This window comes from Chiroxiphia lanceolata, chromosome 1 (assembly GCF_009829145.1).
Source record: "Chiroxiphia lanceolata isolate bChiLan1 chromosome 1, bChiLan1.pri, whole genome shotgun sequence".
NCBI lineage: Eukaryota > Metazoa > Chordata > Aves > Passeriformes > Pipridae > Chiroxiphia > Chiroxiphia lanceolata.
The window spans coordinates 80,002,818-80,012,385 of NC_045637.1; the positions used below are offsets into that span (position 1 = coordinate 80,002,818).

General features: G+C 36.8%; 1 protein-coding gene across 2 annotated transcripts in view; it reads right to left on the reverse strand.

Annotated features, from left to right (window-relative positions):
- CDH12 (cadherin 12) overlaps window positions 1–8,357 on the reverse strand; it is a 532,655-nt gene extending 524,298 nt beyond the window's left edge. For both annotated transcript variants that reach the window (XM_032704956.1, XM_032704962.1), the window contains exon 1: window positions 8,086–8,357. The gene's annotated coding sequence lies outside the window, so the exon portion shown is untranslated. The remainder of the gene's footprint in view (window positions 1–8,085) is intronic.
- Between the last annotated feature and the right edge of the window lie 1,211 nt (window positions 8,358–9,568).

A 9,568-nucleotide genomic window follows, 5' to 3' on the forward strand; every position in this document is an offset into this window, starting at 1 on the left:
TCTGAGTAAAGAATTTCTTCCTAACACATAATCTAAATCTCTTCTCTTTTATCAGAATGTTTTTAAACTAAAAGAGGAGCAAACCCCACTCTCAGCCTGTCTTCACAGGAGAGATGTTCCAGCAGTCTATTCATCTTGGTGGCCTTCCTCTGGACCTGTTCCAACAGGGCCATACATTTTCTGTGCTGAGGATTTTAGAGCTGGACACAGGACGCCAAGTGGGGTCTCACAAGAGTGAAGTAGAAGTGGACAATCACCTCCCTTGACCTGCTGGCCACACTGCTTTTTGATGCTGCCCAAGATGCAGTTGGTTTTCTGGGCTGCAAGCAGACACTGCCGTGTCATGTTGAGTTTTTCACCTACCAGAATCTTCAAGTCCTTTTCCACAGGGCTGCTTTCAGTGGGTTCATCTCCCAGTCTGTACTTCTGTTTGGCATTGCCTCAAACCACATTGGACTTGTTGAATCTCATAAAGTTCTCATGGGTCTGCTTCTTGAACTTGTCCAGGTCTGCCTAGATGGCATCCTGTCCTTCAGATGTGTCAACTGCACCGTTTAGCTGAAAACTTGCTGGATGCACTCAATGCCACTGTTTATGTCATTGATAAAGATATTAAGGACCACTGGTCCCAAGAAAGAGCCCGGAGGGACACCACTCCTCACCAACCTCCAACTGGACACAGAGCCATGGACCACAACCATCTGGCTGCATCCATCCAGCCAATTCCTTCTCCACCCTTCAAATTCATATCTCTCCAAACTGGAGATAAGGATGTCATATGACTATATCAAAGGCCTTACAGAAGTCTAGGTAGATGACCTCAGTCAGTCTTCCATGTTCCACTGATGCAGCCAGTCCATCATAGAAAGCCACCAGATTGGTCAGACACAGTTTGCTCTTATTAAAGTCATTCTGTCTGTATTGGATCATATTTGTTGTCTGGTACATTTTCTATAGATCTCACTCCTGTTACATCCATTTACAAACACCAGAAAGCCGTCTGTAGGTGCAGTCAAAAACCTTTGGCCAACTTTGCAGCTGGTGAGAGCACTCAGTTTTCATAGAAGAATTCAACTAGTTACGTAGGTAAGAACCTAAGTTTCTAGACACAAAGACACAATCTGAAAGACTTTTGAAGTTACACATGATAAAATGCATCTTTATTAAGTGACATGTGATTGAATGTGTCTGTCTTTTACACAGAAAGATACTTGAAATACTTTCCAGATACAGCTATTGGAAAAGTACTCTCCTTTCTTTCTGCCTAGTTTATGTGGCTACTGTAGATCTTATGTACTGGAATAAGATATCCCTTTCCATGAAAATACTTATTGAATTAAGTCCTTGAAACATTGTGTGGTTTTGAGTCACACAGAGGCCTTCTTTAGATGCACTTACAGATCTTTTTTCTCATTCATCTGTATGTTTTTGTGTGAAAATACTTCTGATCGTGAGCCTAAACCAGACCTTTAGACCTCAAGTAGGTTAGCTGATGTTTGTGAGGGGTTAGAGAGGGAAAATACATGATGGGAAGAACCTAAAATATAGGTTACAAATTAAGAATGCAGAGAGGTAGGTAGTAAGAAAGTGGCTGTCTTGTATAAAACAAATCACCGAAGGCCATTTTAGGTAAATCTATGAAAGTTCACATATTACTATTAATTAGTGCTTAATTAATTCTTCATTTTTGTATATCAGACCAATCAAGTGCAGATGTCAGACAACAAAAATTTCATAGGAGGATCCCTTCTGACAGAGACTGCCACCTGAAAGAAGAGGATTAGATCCAAGGATTTCTGCTGGCTGCTGGTCCATTTCTGAGGAAATCCACAGTGCAGTTTCAGGGCTTCCCTAAGTCATACTAACAGCAGCTTCCAAAAGAAGAACTTCCAGCATGTATATAATGAGCAAGGCAGCCACATCGTAGCCATAATCTCTGTCTGACCAAAGGCCTGCTATTTGCCAATAGCAGAATAGTATCATCTTGTGACTGAGGGAGACTCCAGTCAAGGTTAAGGCAGTTTTATTCCTAGTCTGTGCTCACAAAGAGGCTAGGAGGCTAGAGTCAACCTAAACTGAAGCATATTTCTACAAGAATAAATAATTACTACTGGAATGCAAAATGAAAGATGCTGATGAATCAAGCCTGTCATACCTGATCATTGTCCTCAGTGAATCATCCAGGTTTATTTCTCTGACAAAGACCAGAACCAGGGTTATTTTCATCAATGATAGGAAAGTTGAAGCAGAGAGTTTATTTAACTTAAGCTAAGTTTTATTTCTCTTCCACCTAAGTATTTTAAACCGAATACTATTATTTTCATATCTACCATAATTTTTTATTATGTAGTTCAATCCATTGGATCCTTAATACATCATCTACGAAATTCATTATGTTATTTTGAAGTGCTTTCCTTCAGCTGAAGCAATTTTCGAGTTTCATTGCTATTTCCACAAAAGTCCCATTGTATTGGGAAATTTTTCAATGGTTTATAAGACATAATATACTAAATAGAACTGAAAAAAGAGATTGCTTCTGTGGGTGAAGGTATTGCATAGTCAACCACCTCTGACTCCGTTACCAGAGGAGAGATGATTGGAAAAAAATCTGTAATTTGGTAAGGACAGTGGGAAATGAAAGACAATAGGTGCAACAGGAGCGTCTACTTTGAAGCAGTGGCCAGGGTATTTCAAAATTTAGTTTATAACCAAATTTTACTGTAGATAGTAAGAACCTCTGCATTGAGACAGAGCAGAGAAGAAACACAGTGCAAAGTAAATAAAAGAAACAAAATATTTGTTACAAGATTTCAAAAAGAAGGTAGGTATAACAAACTATGACAAAGTCCACTTGGTCTGTCAGGGAAAACCAATCCCTTTGTGGTGTCTAGCAAAGTAGTTATACGAACAGGTCCCTCACAACAGGTTTCACTGAATAGAAGAAAAAAATCAGTCAAGACAAAACAATAAAGAATAATGAAATGAGGAAAGAGGATCCATTAAAACAAAGTGCTAAGACAGTACCTTACCCCTGTTTATTTGATAGGAATGTAAGCTTTTCAGTAGTGAGAGATGATTAATATCTTGTACTACGTCTCAAGGAAAAAAAATTACTTTCTTTAGCATACAGCTTCTTAAACCCATGATGACATATATAGGAATTATGTCTTAATATTAGGCAGACTCTTAAGTGGCATCCTAAAAAGAGACAATCTTTTTGAAATTTAGGTCTCTGAGCAGCAACTTGTATTAATGGGAGGTGACAGAATCTGTATTCCTTTATCCTAGTTTTTACATTAAGAAGTATGCTGTCAGGTTTAATCTGTGGAATCTGATAATATCACAATATAAAACAATGCACACTTAAAAATATATCCCAACATTATTTCCACTACTATGACATAACCACTTGTAAGTATCATACAGCTCCAAACTGCAGGTCGGGATGAGTGAATACACTGAGAGAAATGAATGTACCACAGCAGACCCAAATCCTCCCTCCCTATCAAAGATTTTTAGAAAAGTGAAATCTAGAACTGAAAAAAGAGGAGCTATCTTTCATATTAGATGTTATATTCCAGTCTCTTTAGTGAATAGACATTTGCCTAAGAAAAACCAAAAATCACATAATATTTTTTATAATGCAGTGTAATAAAACATAACATTTCAGACTACATACCTTCTTAAGTAGCATTTGTCCACTGTTACCACCATGAACCATAATTCATTTCTTTGTGATATCACACCCTCAATGTGTTATACAAACTCAAATTATGTTCACATTTTAAAAAGTCTTATAAAAACATCTCTGTTTAAGAGATGTAAGTAAACACAACCAAACTTGTGTATACCTAGAAATGTTTTAAGTAGAGGTATTTTTATGAGCCATTTAAAAGCAGAACAGTATTTGGCTTCATATGATGATCCTCACATTCAAGATCACTCAGAGTGCTTTGCAAATGAAAAACCTGGAAACCAACCAAGATACTGATGCAGTAGGTAAGTACATATGATTTGAAGAGGAGCAGATAAATGCAGAGTTATTAGGGTTCCTTAACACATGAATGAAAAGCCATGGTAAGAAAAATCAAAGACACTATGACGTCAGCTTTAATTTTTTCTTATTCTGGGTTTCTCTCCTGCCTCTTTTTGTTAACAGTCTTTAATACACAGGTTCAAACACATCAGCTGTCAGAAATAAAAGACAATGTGTAAATGAGATTAAAATGTGGCTGTTCTACTCAGCAGCATACTGAAAAAATATCAGTATATTTTATTGTTTAAAATAATGTAATTTAGATCTTGTAGAAATAATTTTCTTTATGCATTAAACACTAAAATTGAACTATGTTTCTTTTCTAGACTTTCACAAGGTGTTGAGGAACTCCAGCAGGACTGTCATCAATTTGTTTATATTTGACTTTGTATTTATAGTTTCTCATAGAATTGTTAAGGTTGGAAGAGACCTCTAAGATCACCAGGTCCAACCATTAACCTAGTACTACTGTGTTCACCACCAAACCATGTTGGCAAGTGCCACATCTACATGCCTTTAGAACTCATCCAGGGATGGCAATTCCACCACTTCCCAGGATATCACTGTTTGTGATTATTATGAAAAACATTCAGAAAACAATTTGGTATTCCTAAAAGACAGAAATAGAGCTGCTCAGCATAAATACCTATACGTGATCATTTTTCAAAGCCTTATGATTGTGAATTAGACAACGGTGGTAACTTAATCAAAATGCGAGTTGTCATCACAAAATGATTTCACACAATACTCACATTTGTATTATAAACTATGTTGTCTGGTAATACAGTATAATATAAGAATATATAAGCAACAGAGGTAAAGAGTTTAATAAACTTTGTATATTGTTATAGAAAAATTGATTTATATTGTTAGAATCAGAAGTAGGATGTATGACAAAAATAGACCTTTTAAAGTAAATATGTCTAAACTTAAAATACATTCTATTTCTTTGCTGTAACAGTTCCAGGTAATTATATTATAGCTAGAAAACAAGGAATGGACATGTAATAAGCACATTCACTCTCTTATTAACTTTAAAAGCATAAGAATAAGCAATATATTCCAGAGCAAAAGGTATGATGTCCCTCCAGGCAGACATTGTCATCTTCAGAATGTTGTTTGTGCAGAAATTCTTTTCATATATCCTCTTCAAGAAATTTGATATTTATGATGTTATGCCTAATGAGAAAACTGTGCTCCGAATAATCTTTGTTTTTATATTTTAAGAATCAGTCATCACATAGGAAATTATTAGTGTTGTACCAGTTTTATGGTGGGGCATATGGTGAGGAAAGGCCCACTCCCCACCAATGAGATGGTGGCACCATGTACTTCCATGACTGTGATGTAGAGGCTGTAAGATACAAACCTCTATGCCCACCCCCTCGCCTCTGTACTTCATTACATGAACACAGTGCAGTTTTCCGCCCTGACTTTATCTTCTCTCTTTTACTGTAAGACTTTACATTGGATGTGCACATCAGAATAGTTTAGAAAAGTTAACACAGGACTAACAGATCCTTTGACCATGTTAAAGAAAATTTACCTGAGCTCTAGGTGATAATAAGAATATTTGAAAAATTTGATAATGACACTTTGCACATTAACATGTAAGTTACCTCCTTCTCTAATTCTGTGATAACTGTTTAAATACTTAATCATAAACTTTTTAACCTTTTATGAAACATTTATAACCATACCTTTAAGATAATGTAGTAGTAGCATTCAGATAAAGGCGATACAGATAAAAACATCATGACATTTTCCTATTACACAGGTGTCAACAAAGTATTTTAAATAATTTGAATACTGAAAAAGCTGTCAGTCTAAAGATCACTTAAGGAAAAGCAATTTAGGAATTTGATAACCTACAAAATTTTTAAATCATCTCAAGAACTACTATTGAACTAATTGGTTATTTAAGGTTGAAGAAAAGAAAATAAGCATTTGCTTTCCTTCTGAATACTGATTACTAGTCATCTTTTTCTTCAGAAGAACAAAACTCTATCTGATGGATACAAAATGAGGAACTGCATATAGTAAGACAGCCATAACATTTATATTTGCTATTCTGTTATCTATTCTCTACTGTATGTCATTACAACTGAAATATTATTTCTTCCTACATATTTGGAAAAAAAAAAAGACAAAGTATTAAACACTCTGAGGGAATTCTATATATGTATTATGAATAGAAATTTTGAGAGATCCAACACAGTAGGTAAACAAATAACATAGATCTGACATTCAGAACAGTTTGGGGGGGGAGGGGGGAACAGAGGGGAAGGGTGTAAATTAATCCAAATAAAGCAGACTTGAGTAAGAATGTCATATATATGACAGATGTGAGAAAGACAAAATAAATTACTTTTAAAAACAGTCTTTTCAAACAAAATAATGTTTTTCTTGTTTCCTCAAAAGAGAATGTGTTTTTCCTACCATCTCTCACACAGACCCCAATCTCTAAGAAGAGCAACATCAGGTAACTAGTTTGATCACTCACAATAGAAGCCTTTGGTCTGTATGCTGATATGTTCTGGAGCTCTCAAATCAGTTTAGCAATTAACTGCTTATGACTTCTTCAATGTAACCATCTGGCTTTCAGATCTGGGGAAATATTTTGTAAGAAGCCTGGAAATCTCTTGAAAACACACTGTGATCAATGATAGTTTTAACAACATGTTCAGAGGACTGAAATAAAGGCGTCCTGACAAATTCGTGAATTTCCTAAAAGCATGGTTTCATGGAAACATTTTAATATTAATTTATATTGTATCTGAAATGCAATCACACACAGAGCAAAAGCTACATTATAATAATATCTACTTAGTATTACCGAATTTTTAATGTTTTGTCATTCATATTTGAATTTGAAAATAGGGGGGAAATTACCAATAATCTCAACCATTGATTGATGCCACGCAGCATCCTGTTTAGCTCTGTATAGATATTCACAGATATAGGAAAAAAAATTAACTGTCACTCAATAAACACAGAGATTTACACAAAGTCCATCATCACCACCACACCATAGCATGTTTGAAGTATCAAAACCACAGAGCCATTCACATAAAAAATTATGTGAAATATTCAAGATAAGTACTTACACACATCTCTGTTATAGGCATACTTGCAGCATGATCTGTAATTCAGAGCTAAACTCACCATTAAACCATCTGTATAAAGATTAGGTACGTTATACTGGTCATCATATGACTAATTTGTAGAAGATCAATTTGAAACATTATAATGATAAATCACGGTTCGCATTTGAAAATCTTGTATGTCAAGGCTAAATTTTCTTTCTCACCATTAAATTTTTTCTGCAGTGCCTTTTTTTTTTTTTCCTAAGGGAGCAAGCTGCTCAGGTGCTTTCAAAGTTGTTTCAAGTCAAATTCACATTCCTTACCTTCTTTGTTTTTAATTGAACCTTATTACTTTAAAGGTCAATGCTGCAGAAATTCTCCCCCTGCCCCCGTATATCACACACACAGGACTGAGCGCTTAAGGAAAAAAAAAAAGGACATAAAAATATGGCAAATACAATTTTCAGTCCCACGAATTTCACACCATCTCTTAGCTATTTTCCCTCTCAACTGAGTCTCCGGTTTGCCACACTGTATTTTCCTTTTTATCAGCACTGATCTTCCTAGGCATTACCACAGAAGTAGTTGCACCCACACCTATGTACCTATGTATTTCAGAGCCGCTGCCCGACCTGGTGGAGGGTTGGACGCCTGCAAAGCGGGAAGGGGAAAGTGCAGCTCCTTCCTCTCCCTCCACTGTTCCCTGTTCCTTTAGGTGCTGCGGACTCGCACACTTTGTTTAGAACTTGTTGAAGTTTTGCGATTCCAAACCGGGATGAGCAGGGAATACAGGCTGCTAATCCACACGGACAGATTTCTCGCGCGTGCCTCTGCAGCTCCTCCGTGGAGGCAGCTTCCCTTTGTGCAGTGTTCCAGGAGCCCCCACACCACGGCCCCAGCCACCGCGGTACCATCCCAATCTCTCCTGCATCCCTCTCTTCTCCCCCAAAAAAGCCGCCTTACCTGCTACGTGGAGCTGCAGCAGTACCAGCAGCACCAGCAACACCAGCAGCAGCAGTGTGCACAGCGGCAGCGCCTCGTTCTCTGAATCACTGTGGCAATAAACTGCCCTTTCTCGTGTTCCCCTTCATTCACAAAGGATCTCACAGGCAGGAAAGGCAGGTAGAACCCACTTTCTTACTGGAAAAGGTTGGTTCCCTTCTCGGATACGACCGAATCGCTTTCTGTGGTTCCCTACACATTTACCCTTCAGATCTATACTGCACTTCAGCAGCAGCCTGAGCTCAACTGCAGCTGATAGAGACCAGCCAATTGGTATTGAGGATTCCCTTTCTGTAACCCCCTCCCACAAAAATACACCGTCTGCATTTGAAATTGTATTAGTTGTGAAAAGTAGTTTTAACCCCTTGCTTGAAAACCACACTGTGTTTTAGGAGCTTCAGATAATCTGTTTTCTTTTTCATGAAGAAAAGCTCTGACTGATCAAAGTATCCCCACCTGGACTCTTTAGAGCTTAGTAACATTTAGTAAGAAAACTAAAATATCTGACACAGCAATCAACTGACTGGGAGGATGATGTGCTTGCAATCTGGTAGATCCATGACAAAATGACAAAAACAACACCCCCTCCCCCCCAAAAAAAACACCAAAAAAACCCCAAAGAAACTACACTGCAATCTATCATCCAGATATCATCCTCATTTTTTCCCCCACATAATTCCTCTATTTCTCACCACAAAACATGTCTGGACTACAATCAAACAAGAAAAAAGGACTTAAATAATTGCATGTACAGTCACAGTAACATACCTAGAGGAGAGATTTTATTTTGCCCAGTCCTGAAATTTATTTAGTGAATATGGCTAAAGCATTAAATACTTTACATTTGAAGACATAACTTTACTTTTAGACCATTATAAATTTATTTCTAGACGTTCGTAGTAAATATGTCATCTTCTTGTTTGTACTTTGATATTTATTTGCAGGTAAGAAGTGTTGTGAAACAGGTTAAGCCTGAAAGCCTGTTTTTTTTAACTTAAAGGTATGCTACATGAATTACTGCAAGAATAGAACATTTTAAAAGGATTCTACATTACATTTTCAACAGAAAAAAAAACCTGGCTAAAATACACAAACATAGAGATAAGTCAGTCATGTAACCTTAGCACTGCCCCCTCAACATGGAAAATGCAATCTTCATAGTATTTCAATATTCTGAAGTTTGTACTTGTAAATTATATAGCCTGCCCAGTAAAAACACACTTAGGTTTCCTCAATTTAATTGATAAGAGTGAAATGTTATATATAACATAATAACTTTGACAGAGGCAGGCAAATAAATTACAAATACATTCACGGATTTTAATGTGACAAGTAGCAACTTCTTAAATTTTAATCAAATAGGGAAACGGGGCTAACTGAACTGGGAAACACAAAGCAGCTATCACAGATGAGGCCTTCCTCTCAGTCAACTCATCTTCCTCTG